We start from the raw sequence: 24,520 nt of genomic DNA on the forward strand, positions 1-24,520 counted from the left end.
GAGTTTGGAGATGATAGAGGAGCAGATGCAAGAGCTTGTCTAGCAGGGAGGAAAAGGAGCCAAGTATAATGAAGAACGAGAAGTCCAGGGAGGAAGGAGGAAAGAAGCTTAAATTTTGATATTAAAGAGTTGGGTAATTTGCACTATTCTGTTTAGATAGAGTTGGAAAGGCAGGCTTGGAAGTGCTGATTACCATACCTGTTGCTTGACACTTGCCATGTGAACTACTCAAGTGCATGCTGAAGGTCACAGTTCGATGACACATTGGGTGCAACTTCATCTTCCTAAAGCAACAATGCTACCCGTATCCCAACTAGAAACAGTCCTCACATCCTTGGATAAACCTTGACATCAAAATCACAAGGAGAAGCTGTGAAGAGACGCGGCCTTGATGGAGTCTGACACCCACAGTGAACATATTTGACTTAATGGCAAGTATTCAGACAAAGCTCTCACTACGTTCATATAGGGAATGAATTACACTCAAGATAGATAGATAGATAGATAGATAGATAGATAGATAGATAGATAGATAGATAGATAGATAGATAGATAGATAGATAGATAGATAGATAGATAGATAGAAGTACCTTACTGTTATCCTTAGGGATTCTCAGAGTTAGGTTTGTGCAGTTTTGTGCTCCTGGTAGCGTTCTCCTATGGTAAACAGCTTAGGGCTGGGAGGTCAGAGAAAGAACATTTCACAATGACCTTCATGACGGTGCAAACTGGAAAATATTGTAGTCTGCCTTTCATAGGGTTACTGGGTACCATTTCTGAAGTGAGACATGGGGTGGTATTCACTGGTGAACGCCTCACGGTTAGGCAAGCCACTTAACCCAGCTGGGCTCAGTCCAAACAGTGATATTGAGTCATCCTGTGGGCTCACCACCTGCAAGAGAAACTGTGAAGTTTGGGTGAAATGTCAGCTTAATGGCAGGCATAAGTAGAAGACACCTAAATGAGGTACACCCAGGCAATAGAGACTGGCCTCATCTTTATGTTACACTAAAAACAACCTCACGACTGCATATTATCCATCCATCCATTTTCCAACCCTCTGAATCCAAACACAGGGTCACGGGGGTCTGCTGGAGCCAATCCCAGCCAACACAGGGTGCAAGGCAGGAACCAGTCCCGGGCAGGGATATAAAGATTCGATATTTCTTGACCTACAATATTAAAGTAATTTTGAGAAACGTGTTTACTTCTACATTGGGCACTTCTTTCAAAATTGTTATATTTAAGAAATATGAACTACAGTTAGTTATACACCCTCCACTGCCAACAAGCTGCAATAGCACAACAAATGCAACACTTGCTTGAGTTGGAATCTGATGTCTATAAAAATAATTTCAGCCACCACAACTCTATTTGGGCTCATTTTTTAAATACATGGTATTGCAAACTGCTATTAAAAATATACTGTATATAATCTTGGTGGCACAGTGTGTAGCGCTGCTGCCTCGCAGTTAGGAGACCCGGGTTCATTTCCCGGGTCCTCCCTGCGTGGAGTTTGCATGTCCTCCCCATGTCTGCGTGGATTTCCTTCCACAGTCCAAAGACATACAGGTTAGGTGCATTGGCAATTCTAAATTGTCCCTAGTGTGTGCTTGGTGTGTGGGTGGGTGTGTGCCCTGTGGTGGGCTGGCGCCCTGCCTGGGGTTTGTTTCCTGCCTTGCACCCTGTGTTGGCTGGGATTGGCTCTTGACCCTGTAGTTAGGATATAGTGGGTTGTATAATGGATGGATGGATGGATGAATATAATCTATTAATATACAGTATGTAATTACATTATAACTGTTATCTTGGAAAATGATTCAGTGTTGCAGAAACATTTCATAAAATGTTTTCTGTCTCTTTTGATTAAGTAAATAAACAAAAACTTTCAAATCAATTACCCAAATCTCCAAATACCCTGAATATTATGCTATGCCTACATTTAGTAACTTGATAGAACTTGCAGTTGACAATACTGTATATTCTACACTTTGAAGTTGATGTTGTAGGACAAAAGTGGGTTTTTGTTGGTTTCAAATATCAAGGCTCAAAATGACTGGCATACATTTTGAAGGAAATATAATATTTCCATTTCATTTAATTGTTGTGGAACTTAATATTCAGTTGTCCTTTCCATCAACACAGATCAAATGCATTGCCCAAACCAAATTTTAAACCAGTCTTTGCCCCATTCTGTGGGTGAGTACTATCCAATGTGAATGTTTACTAATGTAAAATAAAATGAATCCAATTAAACTATTTTAACAAAGCATTGAAATTAATATAATTTTAATTAAGTGAACAGCAGAGATGCTGATGCACTTATCAGTCAAGCACTACTTGGAAGAGCTGATTTGTAGCAAGAGGTACAGTCATATGAAAAAGTTTGGGAACCCCTCTTAATTCTTTGGATTTGTGTTTCTCATTGGCTGAGCTTTCAAAGTAGCAACTTCCTTTTAATATACGACACACCTTATAGAAACAGTAGGATTTCAGCAGTGACATTAAGTTTATTGGAGTAACAGAAAATATGCAATATGCATCATAACAAAATTAGACAGGTGCATAAATGTGGGCACCCCAACAGAGATATGATATCAATACTTAGTTGAGCCTCCTTTTGGCCTCTAGACGCTGTCCTCCTATAGCCTTTGATGAGTGTCTGGATTCTGGATGGAGGTATTTCTGACCATTCTTCATACAAAATCTCTCCAGTTAAGTTCAATTTAATGGCTGCCAAGCATGGACAGCCTGCTTCAAATCGTCCCATAGATTTTCAATGATATTCAAGTCAGAGGACTGTGACGGCCATTACAGAACATTGTACTTCTCCCTCTACATGAATGCCTTTGTAGATTTCAAACTGTGTTTTGGGTCATTGTCTTACTGGAATATCCAACCCCCGCGTAACTTCAACTTTGTGACTGTGATACTTGAACATTATCCTGAAGAATTTGTTGATATTGGGTTGAATTCATCCAACCCTCGCCTTTAACTAGCCACACAGCCCCACAACATGATGGAACCGCCACCAGATTTGACAGTAGGTAGCAGGTGTTTTACTTGGAATGCGGTGTTCTTCTTCCGCCATGCAAAGCACTTTTTGTTCTGACCAAATAACTCCATTTTTGTCTCATCAGTCCAAAGCACTTTGTTCCAAAATGAATCTGGCTTGTCTAAATGAGCATTTACATACAACAAGCGACTCTGTTTGTGGTGTGAGTGCAGAAAGGGCTTCTTTCTCATCACCCTGCCATACAGATGTTCTTTGTGCAAATTGCGCTGAATTGTAGAACGATGTACAGATACACCATCTGCAGCAAGATGTTCTTGCAGGTCTTTGGAGGTGATCTGTGGGTTGTCTGTCACCATTCTCACAATCCTGCTCATATGCCGCTCCTGTATTTTTCTTGGCCTGCCAGACCTGCTGGGTTTAACAGCAACTGTGCCTGTGGCCTTCCATTTCCTGATTCCATTCCTTACAGTTGAAACTGACAGTTTAAACCTCTGAGATAGCTTTTTGTAGCTTTCCCCTAAACCAGGAGACTGAACAATCTTTGTTTTCAGATCTTTGGAGAGTTGCTTTGAGGATCCTATGCTGTCACTCTTCAGAGGAGAGTCAAAGGGAAGGAAGCACAACTTGTAATTGACCACCTTAAATACCTTTATATCTCATGATTGGACACACCTGTCTATGAAGTTCAAGGCTTAATGAGCTCATCAACCAAGTAATCAGCATTGAGCAGTGTCACACACGTGTGTTTTGGAGACAACCAAAGGGCTTGAATACATGTAATTCCATGCCAGAGCAGGAGGTGGCGAAGTGCACTAATTTTCCCTCTCAATCTTTTGCAGACCAGTCTAGGGAAATCCCGCCCGGCTCTGGGGCAGCCAATGACGTCCCTTCCGGTTCCGGTGCTGATGACATCACTTCCTTTTCTGGCCTTTAAAGCCGCCATATTGCCTGAAGAGAATCAGTTCTGTTTTGGACTCAGTTGAATGCACATGTCTTTGCTATTTAGTTCGTTTTGCAGCTGTAAACAATTATACGGGTGGCTGCCCCAAACCTTCGCAATGTCTAATGGTCATTGTTGTGACAGCAGTGACAGGCATTCAAATCAGCACAATTACAAGGGGACCCACATTTTTGCACAGCCAGTTTTTCACATTTGATTTAATTTCATACAACTAAATACTGTGCCACTAAAAATCTTTGTTCGGAAAACACCGCAGTACTCAGATGTTCCTAGGAAATGAAAGACGTACCACTGTTATCTGTTTTGTTGAAAGTCGAGTCAATTATTATGCAAGCTGAGAGGGGTTCCCAAACTATTTCATATGACTGTAGGTGCCAATATGAGCAGAAGATCAAAGGACTGAGCTCTTGGTGATGCACCACTCTATAGAGTTAACTGAAGAACAGCATTAAGCGCAAGTCACCATAATAATAAATACAACCAGCCAATAAATTCATTGCTGGCTTTGAGCAACACGACCAGGGCTGTGAACTTCATGTAAGACTATATCAATCAGATATTATATGAATCAAATGCTACAGACCATATCAGTGAAGCACTAAATTCCAGAATAGCACCTCACCAGCATTTTGAAGTAAGGTTGTTCTAATCATGGTGACATTTTGCATGTTGATTAGCACATACAATTAAGAATTTCACTGTACTCTGTACAAGTGACAGCATTGATCCTACGGACCTACTTTAGCTAATTTTTGCTGACTGGCCCTTTCTATCCCTCCAAAGTCAAACAACACCTCCATGCTTTTCAGCTTGTTGTTGATGTAGAAGATGCATCTCAAACTGGGTCACAAAATATTTGTGCAATGGTATGATCCTGAGGACAGTAAAGTCACTGAAGCTGATTACAAATTCTGAAGCTATGGTATATTTATAGGGGTCATTGCTAGAAAAGCTTTAGTATGTGAGCAATTTCTACTGGAATCAGTCTAAATGTGAAAAAGAGAGAGAAGATTTTCAGTAATACCTGTGAACTCAGTGAGAACGTGTTCTTTTATGTCTGGGCACCGAAGCTTGACTTAAGCTGCTAACAGGGAAAATTACTAGTTGAGAAAAATATTTGTTCCCTACATTGTTTTCAATGTTTGTAAATAAACATGAGGTTTTAAATCATACCAATGCATGTCTGCCACCCTCAATTGCCTCAATTATTTGACACTTGAATAGGGAGATTTTTCTATAATAAGAAATAAAAACAGCACTTCTGCTCTCCCAGTTGACAAGTCCTGAATACACAGTATGCAAGCAAACTATACAAATTTCACATTTAGAGAATAAAAATATAAACACATACCCAAACTTTCAAATAGAAATCTCAACATGTTTCCCAGTCTTATAGAACAGATCAAAAAAAAATAATGTGCAGTAAAGAAATTGTTCATAGTTTTGTTCGTAAGATTTTGTATGATACATACATGACAAAGAAATTGAATCCCTGACAATTCTTTAGTATAAAGATACTGATGTTATCATTTAAACAAAGTTGTACTAAGAATTTATCTTTTCCTCAATTTATAGATCACATCTCATCAAAAAAATGAAATCTGAAAATTATGCAAAATCAGTAGAATGGACCGTATAAGATTCCTCTGTTTGTCCACTTGGAATATTCAGTGCATTGTACCAGTGATAGCATTGTTAGCAAAACATCTGACTCCAATCAAACGCAAATGAAAACAAGCATGTGGCGGCTGAGGTTTAGTAGAGTTATAAGATTGGCAAATTTAAATTTACCATTAATCATAATTGATTAAATTGATGAGATTTAACTCAGAAGTTAGCAGAACAGAGTAAAATGAGATAATATGGATACCATACTTATTTCAGAACCTTGGCACCTCATTTTTTTTTTTTGCCTTGTTGTGTATGTTTATTTCTTTAATGAGCTAATGTAAGTTCTGTTCAGTAGATTCTGGCGCAATGGCTGCTGTCACTTAATCTTGCCTTGCCTATGACTATAAAGAAACCAGGCTTTCATGAGCGTTGATCTAACACCTCCATGAAACTTATCAAATGAAAGGTTTCCTGTAAAGATTAGGAGAATGAGAGGTGCACCACAATATGACACTCGTGAATACACACATTTTCTTGGGCTTGGCTGGATCAGATAACATTTGCTCTGAGCACTTCACTGTTTAAAACCATCAACCAAGGAATATGTCAGTCACCAGAAGAGAACACATCATCGGAGCACCATGGAGCTATGAAAGACAGAAACGGTGCAAGGTGGCAAATCCAGGGGACAGCAATTAGTAAATCACACATGCTGCATTTCACAATATAGTAGGCTACCAACATAAGTGATGTTAAAATGTCAGCTCAAATAATGCCATTAAAAAGTCAAACAAACTCAAGTCTATCAACATTTTATTTTGTCATATGGTATGTTGCTGCAAGTGTGTAAGGCGGGTTCAAGCACGGGTAAAATGCATGAAGAAAGAAATCTCTCAGTCCAAAAGTTAATTTTAAAATATTTAGTGAAAATTCAAACCAAATAGTCTACACAAGAATAAAGGAAAAAGGTTGTTACACACATAGAGTAAAAGGCAAAATATTAGAAAAATGTATCTTCTCTAAGCTTAACTTTTCTTGTCAAACTTTAGTTGTTTCTGTACTTAAAGATGCTTTACTTCTTCTTCTGTACGCTTTAAACGTATGGCGCTGCACATTCAATAGAGCACAGTCTTTCATGTTACTTGGCACATAAGGCACGGTTTAAAACCGTGTGCCCTCAACACCTTACACCTGGCAAGGCAGGTCACTAACTGAATATAATGTACAGCCAGAGAGGCTAGAAATAGTTAGAATATACCATCCATCCATTATCCAACCCGCTATAACCGAACACAGGGTCACGGGGGTCTGCCGGAGCCAATCCCAGCCAACACAGAGCGCAAGGCAGATAACAAACCCCGGGCAGGGCGCCAGCCCACCGCAGGACACTTAGAATATAACAATTCAATTCAACTTCTGGGGGTTGTAGGAACCTCCCATTGACTATGCACTAATATTTAGGAAAACATCGATAAAACTTAAATAACTAGCAAATGGCTCTTACATGGTATAAGGACCGAGGGACAGTTTTAAATGACATCTCAACATCAAATAATCAACGCACAGAGATGCAAGTGAATATTCTTATCTTTATGTTAAACTGATAAAGTGTATTTTACAAAAGTAATTGTAAATGATGCATAATAATGATGGAGGCTACTCCAAAACAGTGAGTTGTAGAAGCTCACACACACTTTGTGTCACAAAAAAATCAACTAAATAATGCTTTAAAAGACTGTATAAATTGAGGCCCCCAAGGCAGAAATGAAATGTCCATGTTGCAGATGTGAACACGGAGCAAAGCTTTGAAAGCATGAAAGGGTCCAAACAACCTAGAAGAAAGAAAATGTAACATTCTCCAAAAACTATTATTTTTTTAAGATTAACAAATTGCATTAAGTATAAAATTAAAAATTGGAAGAATTATTATGACTGCATTGAGTTTGATACACATACTGTAAGATAAAACATGTCAAAAACATTTAAGTGTGTTTATTACTTGTTTAAATTCTGCAGAACAGCAATGGAAGATGGGGGTAGTGCCCTACTTGAACTGAATGCAGAAATGCCACGGATATGTAATGACAGCTTCATTTCTCAGGAGAGCCACAATTTGATGGCATATAATCCAGGAACAATGGGTCTGACTGAATGGAAGGAAAAAAAATATATATATATGTGTATATATATATATATATATATATATATATATATATATATATATAAGATCCATGAAGCTGGAGTGGCTGAGGTTCCTCCTATAGTATCCCCATACTGCAAATCTCAATTGTCAATTAACACTAGACATTCCTCCACAACAGACCTAGGGTGTACTGTACTAATAAAGACAAAACATTCACAGTCTAAGAAAACAAGAGAACATTACTTTAGACATTATGGTTTTTATGTACATGCGGTATATGGCCTAACTGGCTGCTTACAAAAATATGATTTTTCAATTTTATTATGGTATTTTTTTCAAGAAACATTGCTTTTTGATTTCCTCTGTGTCGGTATAAACAGCAATTATTGGTAAAGCTGCAGATAAATTGAAATACCAAAAGCATTTTAAAACAAATGTGGGCACCAGAAAAGATGTATTAAGATGGATATCCTATGGCCCTTTTAGTTAATATTAAGATCGTGTGGATTTTCTTCTCACATCCATCAAGGACATGCTAAAATCAATATGGAAAAGGTTGGTGGTAGTGCTTACGTCTCCAAATGATATAGCATGTGTGACCTTTAAGTCTCAATTTTCACAGTTTTTTGCTTCTTTGAGGAAAAGGTCACAGAGACTTTTATAGGGAAAGAACATATTGTGGATTCTATGTTACACACCTTCTTTTTGACTTTATTGGTATCACAGAATGATTGATTCACAATATTTAGATTGATGTAAAAAGAAATGCAATTATTAATTTTATCTGTGAATATTCCTACATCAATTATAAGCATGACAAGTGTTTACATTATTCCATCTTGATTGTCAGGTGTGAATACCATAGAGTGTGTTTGGGATACAGCTCTTATTGAAGTACCCACTGCGTGATGACAAAATAGCAAGCTATGAATTGAGCAGATCTCCTTAGAAAAACGTCTTTTTTTAAAACAATTTTCAGATTCTCAATAAAGGTTTATATTATATACAGTATAACCTTCATACTGAAGACTCTTGAGATAGCCCCAAATAACAGATTTATTTTAGTGAGATAACAAATTTCATTTTATAGATTCTTTTAAAATGAATTGGACAGAGCTGCTTTTGCCTTAGCTTTTGTACTTACAATTAGTTTTACCCTTTTGTTTTCATTTTAAACAAATCACTACTGACACACTGTTCTCTGATTTTTTGAAATTTTATGGATCAAAAGTTTGTCACCAAAAACAGTTTATTTTGAGAGAAGCTACTTTTTTAAACTTAACAAAATGTAATGCTTCTTTTTTATTAAAAAGGGTATTGGAGCCAGAGGAGAGTATGCAGGTAGTATCAGGTGCAAGGTAAGAAGAAACCAAGCACGTGATGAGCTCATCTTGCTGTACACTTGCACACACATTCACAATGGATGATTTAAAGGTGACCGAGTAACCTAACCTGGGCATCTTTAGGATGTTAAAGGGAAGCACACTAGAGAAAATCCCAAAGAGCTGAGGAAGAAAACATGCAAACTCCATGTTGCCCATAACTATTCCTGGGACCATGCTAAGGTCTCCTGAGCTTATAGCTGGTACAACAACAACAACAAAAATTTACTTCTTTTACAGCCTAAAATCACACAATGGGCTTTGACAGGTCTTGTTTTTTGACAGCCCCCAACCTTGACTCTCTAAAAAGACAAGATAAAACTCTTTTAGGAAAAAAAATGGAAGAAATCTTGGGAAAGACAATTCAGAGAGAGTCCATTTCAGGTAAGTTGGGCATGCAATGGGTGTCAGAAAAGGAGTAAATGCAACACACAAAACAGAACAGAAGTAATCCACCTCACAGGGCATACAGTAATATAAAGTACTTTGTCCTTCACAGCGCTCTGCACCAAGTGCAGGTGCAGAGCACCGTGACAACTCTCAAAGCAAAATGCATGAATAAATTACACCATTCACTAAATACATCAAAAACAATGTAGAAACGAATGAACATAAATGGCAACCAACAGCTAACTGTAGAACTGTGGCCAAACTGTAGAAAAGGAGTAAGAGCAGCCAGAAACAGTCAGAGTCCTGGAGGTCTCAGCCAAGTAGCTGCCTCCTCTCTGACTGAGGGACATCTAAGTGAGTGCTGGGACAGCCAATCTGATGAAAGGACCGTTCTACTTGACGATTCCAGTGTTCCTTATAACTGAGCTAACTTTTCCATCGGCAGGCAAATAACCTGGAAGTAGAGCAGTGGCAAACACTTACCACCATACCTTTTGAATTAATTGGCAACTGTTAAACCTTAAAGTATTCCTAAAAGTAAAGTAATAAAATGTGACTTACTGATATTCTTTCTTCTCCTGCATGAAGATTATGGCATCTTCTTCTGCTTGCCAATGTGTTTTATCTCATTGCTTCTCAGAGCTCTGGCCTCTTCCATACAACCCATTAATGATTTTTAGATTATTATTGTTTTAAATTATTTTTAGATTAAAGCCTTTAATGGTTAAGAGCAGATTGAATTGGATTTTCTTTTCATAAATATCTAAAAAATGATTTTGAATGAATAGGGGCAGTGTTGTATGTTAATTAAGTAGAAATACTGTATTACTGTACTTGAGTTTGTTTTGAGGATATTTACTTGAGCATAAAAATGTCTGTCTACATTCACTTTTACTCTGCTACATTTTCAAAAGAAAATGGCTATTTTTAGTCTAATATATTTTGCTACACACATGTTACTGAAATATTAACCAGAAAACAAATTGGCTACACAAATACACAAAATGTTTTTTCAGTCAGTTATCTAAAATATAGGCCTTTCCCACATTAGGAGTAACCACTTTAAGAAAATTGGCATATGTGAAGAATCTGGGACAATTTTCAAATTTGCACAGCTGGAGCTAACATTCGATTATCTGTGTTGTCATTCCAGGTACACCTTGCTGCAACCGAAAGAACAGGGCTGGGCTAGACGTATGGGGAGGGGCTGGACTTTGGTGATGTGAAGTACCAGCCTCAGTCAATTCAAACACTGGCCTCATCACAGCCTGCAGATGGGGTAAAGCTGGATGTTTGGAGCAGGATGGATGTTGAGTTCAACAGATGATACTGCCATGTTCAGACAATGTTGTAAGAAAATCAAATGGCTATTCCATAGAATGTGACACTAGAGGTGAGAAAGTCTAGGTAAAGCTCTTTATTGACCATTTAGTGATGGGCAATGCCTTATTAGGGTTTGTTTTGATGACTAATGTTATTATCAAATTAATTCTACCAATTTTAGTGTAGTTCAGTGTTATTTGAACAAAGATGGGAGTCATTATGAGTCCAGCGAATGCTTAAAAATGGTTTCTATTAACATTAATTGCAGTTAGGTGTTCACATAATGAAAATTCACTTTATGAAGGAGTTTCCAGGAACAGATGATCTCCTTCTTCTTTAAAGGGGGACAACCACGAGACAGAGGTTGATATCCTGAGTGCTACCTGTTTGTAGTTTGCTCTGGGTACTCCAGGTTCCTCTCACAGTCCAAAGACATGTGTGTTAGGTGGATTAGTGATCCTAAAGTGCTTACTAGGCTAGACTCTAGGTTCCCTGTGTCCCAGCTATGGATAAGCGGGTTTCGAAAATGGATAGATGGATATAAAATGGGGAGAGATTCTCTCTTTACTTGTGCTTAATTAAACTTAATATCAGATGCTTTAAAACATTTACTTGAGTAGTTTTCTCGTGGGCAAATTCTATTCTACTTTTACTTGAATAACATTTCACAAAGCAAGACATGCATGTGCTTTAGCTTCACTGTATCGACTTGTTTCTGCTTGTTTTTGATTCAATGAAAAGAGTCATTCAAAAAGAATGAAACGTTTGCAAGTCACCCATCAGATTGTCACCTTTGTCAGGTACGACTGATTTTTTGGTTCTAGACTTATTGCTTCTGTGTTTTGTTTCTGTTTCCTGCATTGTGGACTCGGATCTGATTATTGTGAGTTGCCTCTTTATGCATACTTTTTGTGTATATAATATATGTATATATATATTTTTAATAAATATTTCTTGTTGGACTTTCTGTCTAGCCAGAGGTTTGTAGTTTCCTTTCACACAGAAAAATATTTAAGTTGTGTTTGAACTTTTAAAACCAAATCCCCTTTTTCTGAAAATCTAAAATGTCAATGAGAGAATGACCAAACCTCATAAGGCTGTAAGGCAGCGGTACTAATCACTGTCCCTTGGTGCTGCCCCTCATACACTCTTTATTACCTGGCTTTTTATATTTGAGTCACAGTCATAGTGGCTGCCCCTCATCCTTTCTATATCACCAAACTATTTATAATTCAGTCCACAGTCATGGTAGCTGAAGCTTATCCCAAAAGCATAAGCAGCAAGGTAAGGACTAAACCTGGATAGGGTGGCAGTCACTGTATATTATTAATGTATGAAAAAGTAAGTTGTCTGCCGCTTGTATGATACTGAATATTCCCTCTATAGTATATGACTATTTCTTAGTATATTATGCTGAAATTTATCTTTCAAACACTTTATGAAGTTGTGCATGTTGCCCAGACATGCAAATATGAATTTCACTGCATTCTGTACATGTGATAATATTAATGCTGCTACTGCTTTTCTGCCTGTCTGTACTTTATACTTTACATGGATATGGTGTAGCCCTTCTTTGGCTATCATTTGTCTTCATGCATGGTGCTTTTCTGTCAGCCAGGAACAAAGACTACATGAAGACTTTATTGACAAAAAGTATATTAACAGATGTTAAGATTAATGGCAGCATTATATCATAATAACGTAAGGCATACAGTATCATGTGGGATGTGTATAATACAATTATTCTGTCAATATCTTAATCTAAAACAATCTGACAGGTCAAAGAACAAGGGCTATAGACATTTGTGGAAGAACTCTAAGAACAGCAACATCTCCAGCACGCAGTGTTAAAAACTCAACACTAAAGTTCCTAGAAACTAAAAAAGTGTTGAGACTTTCTAATATGGCAAGAACCTAACAAAAGTCACTACAGTAATCCTAAAAAAATACAGTAACTGGATTTTTTTTCCAAACACTGAAAAAAATTCATCATTATATAACTTAAATTAGCCATCCCCCACGGCTTCACCCACGTATTAGTGAAACAGGACAGTGACGAGGGCCCCACCAGCTCTCTACTCCTGACGTCAGTCTTCCCCCTCCCCTCGGCCCGCAGCCTCTGTCTTGGATTAGCGTGAATATATCGCTCCTGCAAGTGACCTATGATTCTTAGCGCAATGAGAGAAGTCACAAAATCAACCGAAATGTTCAAAGAAATTATAGAAAAAAAAAGATCTAAATCCGTTAAGTACTTCTCTCATTCGCTAACTAAGCGGATTTAAGGTTTCGCCCCGAGGCAGACACGTGAGTGAAGAGGGCCCTGCCCCCGTCCCTGTAGCCCGATGAGTCTCTCTCAGATTCACGCTAATAAATCGGTATCACAAGTGAACTATGATACTTAACGCGATGAGAAAGTCGCAAAATCAATGAAATGTTCAAGCAAATTATAGAAAAAAAACAGATCTAAATCCGTTGATGAAAAGCGGACAGACATAGAAACGGGTCTAAAAAACTATAAGAAATTTTGCACTTGGACAACGAAATTTTTAAAACCATTTCTTAGCAAGCACCTATGGGCCAAGGGTAACCTACATTCTAAATTTCAAGTTCCAAGTCCTCATGGTTCGGGAGATTTCATGATGAGCGAGTCAGTGGGATTTGGCTTTTATATATATACAAGGTTCACCCGACTTCTTAAGGCAATTCAATATGTAGATCAATTTGATATTTTATACAGTGAAAAATAAAATTCATGTACCACAACTCATTAATTTGGTTATATTGAATCTGAGCCGCATTACTTTAATACTCGTAGATTCTGTTATTTTTGTGACGAAATTTAAACTTTTGTTCTATAAAACTTCCTTGAATACTATATTCGATGTGAAAACTCTATTAGTGCCTTTTATCAGTTTTCCCTGTTGTAGAGTGTCCACTACATGGACAACTACGTCCTCAGAGCGCTTTGCTCTTGAAAATGTCGTGTCGCAAAAGTCAATGAATGACTGCTAATAAAGTGACCAAGTTAGAAGAAGTAAGGCAGGACAAAATTTCTTTGTATACAAATCTAAAAATAGCCTACCTAATCTCCAAGAACGCGCACAAAAGCAAGGGAACGATGGGAGCACCAGAACTCTGCTCACATCGCGTCGCTTTGTACCGCAAGCCGCAAGTAGTAAGTCTGTGTTAAGTGGAATGCCGCTACACTTTGCACTCATGGGACGGAAGGACAATCCCGACCGCTTTTATATAGTGTCTTGATATATAGATTGTTTTTATTATGTTTTGTTTTTGTAATTCTGCCATATTAACAAATTTTACAACTGCATTAAAAAAATCTGTTACAGATCCATATGGAAATAAGTCAAGACTCACTTTTTGATTTTCTGCAGCATGCAGATCTGCCCCTTCCTTTACACACATTACACACTGAGCATGATTGAAGGACCAAATTCGCACATCTAATGGAGATATTGCTGTTTTATGAATTGTCAAAAAAATAATGTACAGTAATTGAAAGTCACCTGTTATGATAATTTTCCATTGAAGAGCAGAGAGGCTTCAAGTCAACACCATTTAGGAGCACGGAAAAACGTTGTTAAAGGCTACAAACGTTGGTCGGCATGGTTTTGACATTTTATTTAGATAGATAGATAGATAGATAGATAGATAGATAGATAGATAGATAGATAGATCTTTACTTGACCACAGGGGAAATTGATTTTTTACAGAAGCTCTTTAAATAAATAAATACATATTATGTAAATAAATAAATATACACATACACAATGGTCTGAAAACACACCAGAATGACTAAAAAGCAAGAAAATGTCTGACTGGGTAGTGAGAGTCCCAGTGAGTCATTATGCAGACATATTGCTGTTGGTATAAAGGAGCCACAGGCGAGTTTCTTGGCCCACTCCTGATGAATGGTTTGTTGGCTGAAAGTTCTCAGTGTTAGTGTGTCAGAGAGAGGACATGCAGCATTGTTCATAATGGCACTCAGTTTTGTTTTATTTCTCTCCTCTGCTACTACTATCTCTGGGGTGCCCACAGTGTGTCCCGTAACTGTTCCTGCCCTTTTAATTAACTTGTTAAATTTTTGGGCCTCTCTTGAAATGGTGTTATCAGCCCAGCAAACCATAACCTAGAAAATCGCACTACCCATCACAGAGTTATAGAAGATGTGAAGGATGTCACATGTGACATTAAAGGAACACAGTCTCCTAAGGAAATAGAGCCTGCTCTGCCCTTTCTTGTATAGTTTCTCTGTCTTACAAAACCAGTTGTAGGAATGGACCACCTTTACATCCACTCCCTGAATAGTGACCAGACATAGAGGCTCTTTGGTGCAGTGAAAGTCAATAAGCAGCTCCTTGGTTTTATAGATGTTAAGATGTGGGCAATTCTCTTTGCACCAAGAAACAAAGTTCTCCCCCTACTCCTATACTTCTGTCTCATCCCTTTTATCCACATGCACCATAAATGCAAAATCATCTGAGAATGTTTTGTTGTTGTAATTCTTGTCACAAGTGATAATGCTGCTTATATAAAGTAATAAAAAGTAACAGTGCATTGATACCCTGGTCTGTTATTATTAATATTCATTTTATTGAAAATTAGCACTTCATTTATAAAAAAAAATTAAAAAATTATACTTAAATTTGTCATCTGTGCTTTACTTATTTAAATATTTATTGTTCAAATTAAGTTGTTATAAGAAATACTAATGCAATGGATTCAGGGAGGGGCGAATTACAGAGTTTGGGGGGGCCCAAGAAGAAGAAGGTGATTCCACTTAAGGCCCCAGTTTGGTTAGGGGTCGCACTGGCACAGCATATCCACTGAAGTGTCACATGGACCTAGAGTCTACTGTGAAGTACGTAGTCATATTGGACTCTCATCCATGGCACATATACACATTCATGCTAAGTCAAATTCATTTAGAAAGACCATGAGAAAGAAAAAAAAAAAAAAAGAAAAACACAAAAAGTTTGGAAAAATGCCAAAAGCATGCAGCCTCTACAAGGAATTAAATCAAGTTGGACAATTCTAGCACTGTACTATGACTATTCTGCCCATTGCACCAGTGTGGTACCGTTTTTTCTAAGTAGGATTTTGTGTGACAGGCTGTCATCCGAATTTGTTTTTTTTTGTTTGTATTTATTCAGATTTGTTTCTTCTTTTGTGCTTGGTGGATGGTATACAGTAACTTCATATTTGAAGCTACACATACCGTCTTGTAATTTTTTTTCTCAAAGAAAATGTAACCCCTTTGTCGTTTTTGCATTTAGAAAGTTATTCTCTGCTTCTTGTTTCTACACAGCACCATCATATTATCAGTTAATCATGCTTTGCACATACATTTGGTGATGTGTTAGGGGTCAATTGCTATTTTAAGATCTTCGTATGCTGCATATATCGGTCAGAGCAGTCAGCAAAATACAATTAAGTAATACATAACATACAGTATGTTAAATAGCCATGTGAAGAACTGGCCTACAGCCCAGAGTACAATCTCACCTTGTAAATATTTCAAAGGAATTGACTTCAGTGATTCTGAGAGACCATATAAAGACCACAGTTTTTAAAATGAATATTATTCATGTTAAATAACTAATTACTTGCACTTTCCCTTCTCATGATTCACTCTCATTATATAATAAAATTTTCTTTAGTAGCAATATTTTTAAAACTGCTGAAAAACATAAGGAAATACATTTATTAATCTAAAATAGCTCAATTTGATAAATCAGCTTTCAAAGGACTTTATTAAAAATGTAATCAAGAATATTATATAACAAATATAACAGAACAATAATACATTTATTTTTCTTAAATTAATAGCTCACCCTAAAAATGATATTTTTAACCTGTTGTTTACCCCAAGTTGTTTGCAGTTATAGCAAAAAAAATGTAATCAATTAATTAAACAGCAAAGATAAATTGATGATACAGTAGGTTTCAATGGGGGCCAATACCCTTACAGCAGCAAACAATACTAAAATAGCCAAGAAAAAGTCAAGTCATTGGTGTTACATTATCCACATATCAATTATCCAGTCTTATGCTCACCACATTTGTTGTATCTCCATTCTCTATGAAAACATGACATTAAAATCTTTCTTGGCCATATCTACAAAGAATATGTGGTAATTAACAGATATATATATATATATATATATATATATATATATTTTTTTTTTTTTTTTGGAAGGAAACTTCCTTGACCTCATGTCAATTTTACAGTTACTGAAGATAATAAATTTAACTTCAATAGTAAAACTTGTATCTTTAATGCATTTTACCAAAGAAAGTGCTGCTAAGTATTCATAATTAAATGGCTAAACTTAAACTTAATGTCTCTGGAAAGTCTTTGCTGTGTTCCCTGCCTTTTGTATATTTTTCCTTTTTTTGGTGTTCTTTATTTTTAATTATTATTTTTGTATGTTTGATTTGTTTTATTTATTAATTATTCATTATCTCATTATTCATTTGTTTCCTGTATTTTCGGGTCAAACGCCAAGAGGCAGGTCAGCTTATATTTTCAGAAGCTGAGGAGCAGATCCTTTAGTGGTTCAAAGATTGTTATTGAACTTGAAAGTATTGTTTTTCCTTTGATTATTCTGGTTTTAGAATTTCTTGCTTTTGTTTTTGGAAATACTAATTACTGGTCAATATAACGTCTTTGCTCGGACTGTCTTTATAAACAAGTTTTCTTTCCATTTCTCTCCCTCATGAGAACATTTTTGAGATATTTTGGACCCCTTTGCTATTTTTGTCATTTTAAATGTTGGCTCCTCATTTGTTTGGGCCTGTGTAGGCCAAAGCCAGTGGGTAGTAGTTGGGTACTGGCTGAGTTAGGGTGAGGCTATTCTTAGGTGGGCCAGTAGTGGTCCTGGCCTGCTTGGGTGGCTCTTTTATAAAGCCTTTACACGTCTTTTTGCCATGTTTGGAACTCCAAATCATGACAGTCTCCTACAGATTTTTTTTCAACCATTTCCACAAGTGATGAGGGATTCCCCCCTTAAAACATTCTAAGTTGTCCATAAAAAAAAAGAAAAAAGAAATCTTCTCTCTTCTCTTTATCTGGGACCATGCTGTGCTTTTCATGTGCTGATATACAAAATGGTACCTGCAGTAATGACCTGCAATGTGTTCAATTAAAACATTAATGAGTTACACAAGAAGCACTAAAAAATAAATCAAACAGGGGTAAATGATCTAACAATATGCAGATCAAACGTAGTGCCATAATAAATGGGAAAATAGCAAGAAACAGTGCAAAATTATGTTCAAACAGATATAAATTTTGAGATACGGTTCTTTGTCATTTTATAGTTAAGTAATAATTTGAATAAAGACTCAAGTGATTAAAAATCCATAAATTCCTATGAGAAGCAATATTTTAAAAAACTGCTAATAATTTTGTGGCACTGGTAGGGTGAGCCTAAATCACCTGTGTGGAACCAGCACATGTAGGGAATACAGCTGACAATGGTGGAGGAGTTTAAATACTTGGGATAAATAGTACAGAGTAACGGGGAGTGTGAAAGAGATGTGAAGAAGAGAGTGCAGGCAGGGTGGAATGGGTGGAGAAGAGTGTCAGGAGTGATTTGTGACAGACTGGTATCTGCAAGAGTGAAAGGGAAGGTCTTCAAGAGGGCAGTGAGCCAGCTATGTTATATGGGTTGGAGACAGAGGCACTGACCAGAGGGGCAGCTCAGGTTGGACAGTTAGGAGACAAAGTCAGAGAGGCGAGATTGCGTTGGTTTGGACATGTGCAGAGGAGAGATGCTGGGTGTATTGGGAGTAGGATGCTAAGAGTGATGGGTGTAACAGAGCAAGATGCAGAGGACAGGAAGATATGGAAGAAGATGATCCACTGTGGAGACCTCTAACGGTAGTAGCCACAAGAAGAAGAAAAAGAATACAAATTATTACTTTGAGTACCTCAGCCCTCCAGGTATTTAGAACATAATTCTAACTATAATAAATATGCTTCATAGTTTCAGTATTTCATCAAAATTATTTTAATTTTAAATGCAATTTATCAAAACTATTTTCAAACACATTATGTTGGGACTAATTTTGATTTTAATGTTACACTCCAAGACAAAACATCATTACATTTGCATGTGTGTTACACACATGACTACGACTGCATTGAGCACACGACAATAGGATTCTACTTATGGTATTCATTGCAATATTTTCAATTTTTTCTAACTAACTCTGGAACTTGTGACCTGGACAGCTGTAGGCTACCATTTGATCATTTCTTATAATGAGTTCCACCTTCTCCTTGGTGCTGATGACCAGTGGATTTGCACATGAAGGTGTTTAATCCAAGCCACTTTACAATAACTGTCCCTTTTTGCTGTTCAGCTACTTGACAATACATCACATGACATTTTGTGGTAAACCAGTCAGGTGTCCACCACAATAATGCTCAACCATGCATGGCTCCCATGCCACAGAAATGGATACTCAATTGTAATAACTCCTGGCACTAAAAGCCCTAGTGCATGTTTGGGCAATGCCAGTCGTAGTTACCTCCACTTCACCCACCAACTGTTGCCCCCATAGAGAAACTTATGTAATATATGGTTGCAATTTCACAATATCATAATAATGTTTGCTTTTAACATTACTTAGTAGGCATATCTGCCAAGAAACAAGCAATGTTACATGCTAATCAAGATTTATCACTACATTTAATAAACAATTAAAGAATCAAATCATATTGTAGTGGAGTGCAGATTATGAATTATGTACCTGACTCATAATCAGCATGCATACAAGCTAAATGAAGTCATGTAATGAAATCTACATTATTTACTTGCCAGTTTGTAAAGTGCAGTAGTGATCGTTGTTGGTATGTTCTTTATTTGCTCCTTTCATATTATTTTATGGTGATTTTATTTTTCAGCATAATTCCAAGGACTTATTGGGATTTAAAAGTGCAATTAATAAAGTATTTTAATATATCTGAAACATTTAATGTTTCCTCAGTTGCTGCTAAGCAAACATACATAAAGGCCCAGTGGGACACTTAACATTTTTTTCTTCTTTCTAAAGGAAGGGAAAATATATTAGCATTCAGTATTCTCAGCACAATTCATTCTTTGAAAACAACTCTGTTTTAAAATGTACCGTTGCTGACTGTCAGCAAAGGAAAAAAAAGCGTTTTTGAGATTGTGTAAAGGGCAAATAAAGCCGTTAGTGTTTTGATCAGCAACTAGTGGCAAATATTCAAGGTTCATATTTTTTAAAATGAAAGAGCTCAATTGAAGATTAATGAATCGTAATCTACTGTCATTTTAATTAAAAGAAAACTAGACATAGTAAAGTTAAAGATGAAAGGCAAAAAAATCTCTGGGAATGTAGTAATAAAGCTGCTCCATTTGTACAAACCTTAGATATAAGCTAATGACTAATGTTTGTATCAAGAAAGATTTAACACTGCAGGTTGTGAGGGACAGGCTGCCATTTAAAGCCCAATTCCTGTTATGCTATTGAAATCAATATAATGAAAAGAGGAAGGTAGAAATCTATATACTGCATAACACAAAACATAATACCAAAGTCCGTCACTCATTTCCCAAAGTATTACTGCTGTATTTTATGTATTTGCCAGTATTGTCAGAATCAATTATATTTACTGTTATTTACGAACATGAAATACTAGTATTGTGTACAGATGTGATTAGAAAAATGTTACGTATAACATCTCAAAGTTAACAAATATTTTGAACTTTTAAGTAATTGAAAGCTAGGAATGAAAATCAAACACTGATGACAGAAATTCTGCATCACCAGTTTAACAAAAATGTGAATAACTCTCATCTTGCAAACATGAAAAGACATCTTTGGCTGAATCTCTACATCACTGTCTTCCCCGCCATGGCCTCTTTGCTCTGTAACATACTGATATTAGCCATGAAAGTCCACAAAGGAGCATGATGAAAGACCAAACTGTCAGCCTGAAGGTGAAAAGAGCAGTGATGCTCTTTAAATAATGAAAGGGTTAAGCAAAACTGTTCACGAGCCCCTCAAAATATACAGCAGTGTGTGAAGTAGTACACCTCTGTTCTTCTGTCCATTTTCTGAATATCTGTTATCCATCTATCCATCCTCTTCCGCTTATCCGAGATCGGGTCGCGGGGGCAGCAGCTTGAGCAGAGATGCCCAGACTTCCCTCTTCCCAGCCACTTCTACTAGCTCTTCCGGGGGAATTTCGAGGTGTTCCCAGCATGTCCTGGGTCTTCCCCAGGGCCTCCTCCCGGTTAGACGTGCCCAGAACACCTCACCAGGGAGGCGCCCAGGAGGCATCCTGATCAGATGCCTGTGTCACCTCATCTGACTCCTCTCGATGTGTTATCTGTTACAGAATGACATGAATGGGGAGCCTGTCCTCACAGCATCAAGTGAAAGGTAGGAACAATCCCTGGATGGGATGCTAGTCCATAAAACAACACCATCTATTATTTAATTGGAGTTTCCAGTAAACTTAACCATCCATCAAGAAATGTTCATGCTGGCACATGAATAATAAAAATAAGAAGATGATAATGATGATGATACATTTTATTTCTATGCCAACTTTCACACAGAAAATGAATGAGCCAGAAACTGAATACAGTTCTCTGGCATGTGATAAGGTATCAGTCCTGGAGGGCAGCAATGGCTGCAGGTTTGTTGTGCCATCCGATTTGCTTGATTTTTAAACAATCGTTGCCAATCACAGGTCTTATTTAATATCATGACTTGTGAATGTTTTAACTCTGCAATCTCAGGTCATTCGTCAATCACAGATTTTTTTCCTTTCTAATTATAGAATCTGAATGATTTGAAGCCTGAAATGAATGAGTAATTTTAATTTATTCGCTTTCTCTTCAGTTTCTTTCTGAGTATTTTATTAAACCATACAGTTCACATACAGATGTAAATGGAAACAAGTTAGATGGAGAACTTCTGGTTCCTTTGTCATTTGCATTTTATCACTAATAACGAGCGATTAAAAAGAGTGAAAGCAGTGGTTTAAGAATAAAATAAGAAATTACAGTTTCAAAATCTTAACAAGAGAGACAACTAAACTGAAGCAGAAAAATGTGACTTGAGCGATTAGTGCTGCATCAGCAATAAATGACTTCTCGTGAAGCAATTGTGTTGAAACAAAACCCTGCAGCCACTGTGGCCCTCCAGGACAAATAATAATATTAATAATAATAATACATTTTATTTATTTGTAGGAGCCTTTCTAAACACTCAAGGACACTGAACAATAGATAAAACACAGATTATAAACAAAACTAAAATACAAAAATTAAAATCAGACAGAGCAATTGTAATCAAAGAGAAAAAGCAGTCTTAAATAAATGAGTTTTAAGTTTAGATTTGAAAAGTAAGAATTATTCAATATTTCTAAGCTCAGATGGTAGTGAGTTCCAGAGCTGGGGAGCAGAGCAATTGAATGCTGTGCCCCCCATGGTAGTAAGACGGATGAAGGGGACAGTCAGGTGGATGGAGAAAGAAGATCTAAGGGTACAGGAGGGAATGGCAACATGAAGGAGGTCAGACAGATATGGAAGGGCGAGAGTGTGGAGAGCCTTAAAAGTTAACAGAAGAATTTTGATTTGAATGCGGAACTTAACTGGAAGCCAATGAAGCTGCTGCAGGACGGGAGTGATATGGTGACTAGAGGGGGTTCTAGTAATGATGAGGGTGGGCAGCTGAATTCTGGACCAGTTGAAGCTTATAAAGAGATTTGCGAGAAAGACCAAAGAAAAGGGAATTACAATAATCCAGACGAGAAGTGAGAAGGCTATGAACAAGGATAGCAGTGGTGTGGGGCGTGATGGAGGGGCGATTACGATTAATGTGATGCAAGTGAAAATACGCAGACCGTGAGATGTTATTGATGTGGGACTGAAAGGATAAAGTACTGTCAAGGATGACACCTGTGGGGAAGGGGAGACAGAGGAATTATCGATAACAAATGAATAATGATCAGTTTTGGATAATGTTGATTTTGTACCAATGAGGAGAACCTCAGTTTTGTCACTTGTTATTTAATTTAAGAAAATTTGAAGAAAACCAGGAGTTGATTTCTGCTATGCAATCAATAAGTGAGAAGGATGGAAAGGAAACAGTAGGTTTGCTAGTGAGATAGAGCTGGGGGTCATCAGCATAACAGTGAAAGCTAATGTTATATTTACGAAAGATATTACCGAGGGAAAGGAGGTAAATAATGAAAAGGAAATAATGATAAAGAAAAGCCCATCAGAAGTAACAGCGGTGGGTTGGGATGTGAAAGTTGAACAAACTGAGTGCGGCCTGAGAGGTAGGATCTGAACCAATCTAGTGGAGTGTGGGTAATGCCAATCGAAGATAATCCATTGAGAAGAGTCGTGTGACAGATAGTGTCAAAGGCTGCACTCCGATCAAGGAGGATGAGAATAGGAATTAAACCAGAATCAGCTGCCATAAGGAGGTCATTAGTCTTTTTTTAAGTGCCGTTTCTGTACTGTGGAGGGGACGAAAACCAGACTGGAACTGTTCATACAGATTATTTTGAGATAAATGAGAATGAAGTTGAATAGCCGCTATTTTTTCAAGAATTTTGGAAATGAAGGGTAGATTAGAAATAGGACGAAATGTTGCCCACTTCTGATTTAAAGGGGATGAGTCTTAAACAGCAAGTCAATTAATTGAAGGTATTTAGCAGTAAAACTGGTCAATAATTTAAAAAAATGGTTAGAATGAAAACCAGTAGCCTTGGATCGGAGTTGGGTATCCTTGCTATAAGGAAACAGCGCTAATCACAGTGAATCCACATTATCCTTATGTGAGCATCTGTTTGGACAAAATTGACATTGTGGCACTTTTCTGTCCGGTGCGTTTGTAAACGACACAAATTCTTGACAGATCAAAATAAATGACATGAAATGCATCCTGACATTTCCAATTGTGCATAATTGGGGGATAGCTTAAAATTGTGGTGGTGGTGGTGGTTTTATTACTAGCTGACAGGTAGGCAAAGATTATTTCCCAATATGGCCTGTATGCACGACAGTAAAACTCCTGACAACACTGTTCTCATTTAGATTTTTAGATAACTAGACTGAGATGTGTGTGTGTGGTGTATGATTTTTAGCTGAACTTCACCATACTTTGGAGCATGTTTTATGTGCGTGTTATGATAAAAAGTGAACATCAGAAGATTCAACTGCCATAAATACGTAAGGTAACATGCTGAAACTTTGATGTTCTCCTTTATTCCTGAAACATGCCGAGTCAAATTAATATTCATCAGTCTTTTATTAACAGAAGTTTTAGATCTGATGTTAAAATATGCTCTACATCCACAGATAGTATTCTGAACTTTACATAATAGATAGATAGATAGATAGATAGATAGATAGATAGATAGATAGATAGATAGATAGATAGATAGATAGATAGATAGATAGATAGATAGATAGATACTTTATTAATCCCAATGGGATATGTGGTGTTGGTATGCTTGGGAGTGTAATACGTCAGACTTCTCTTTCAAGGAGTACATCTTTCAGCTAGAATGAATTCTGGGAAGAACTGCTGATTTTTTTTTCTTTTTCTTTTTTTAGCACTTAATATTTCACCATATTCACAAGTCTGAGGAATCTGTCACTAAATATTTTACTGAGATC

Source organism: Erpetoichthys calabaricus, chromosome 16, assembly GCF_900747795.2.
Source record: "Erpetoichthys calabaricus chromosome 16, fErpCal1.3, whole genome shotgun sequence".
NCBI lineage: Eukaryota > Metazoa > Chordata > Cladistia > Polypteriformes > Polypteridae > Erpetoichthys > Erpetoichthys calabaricus.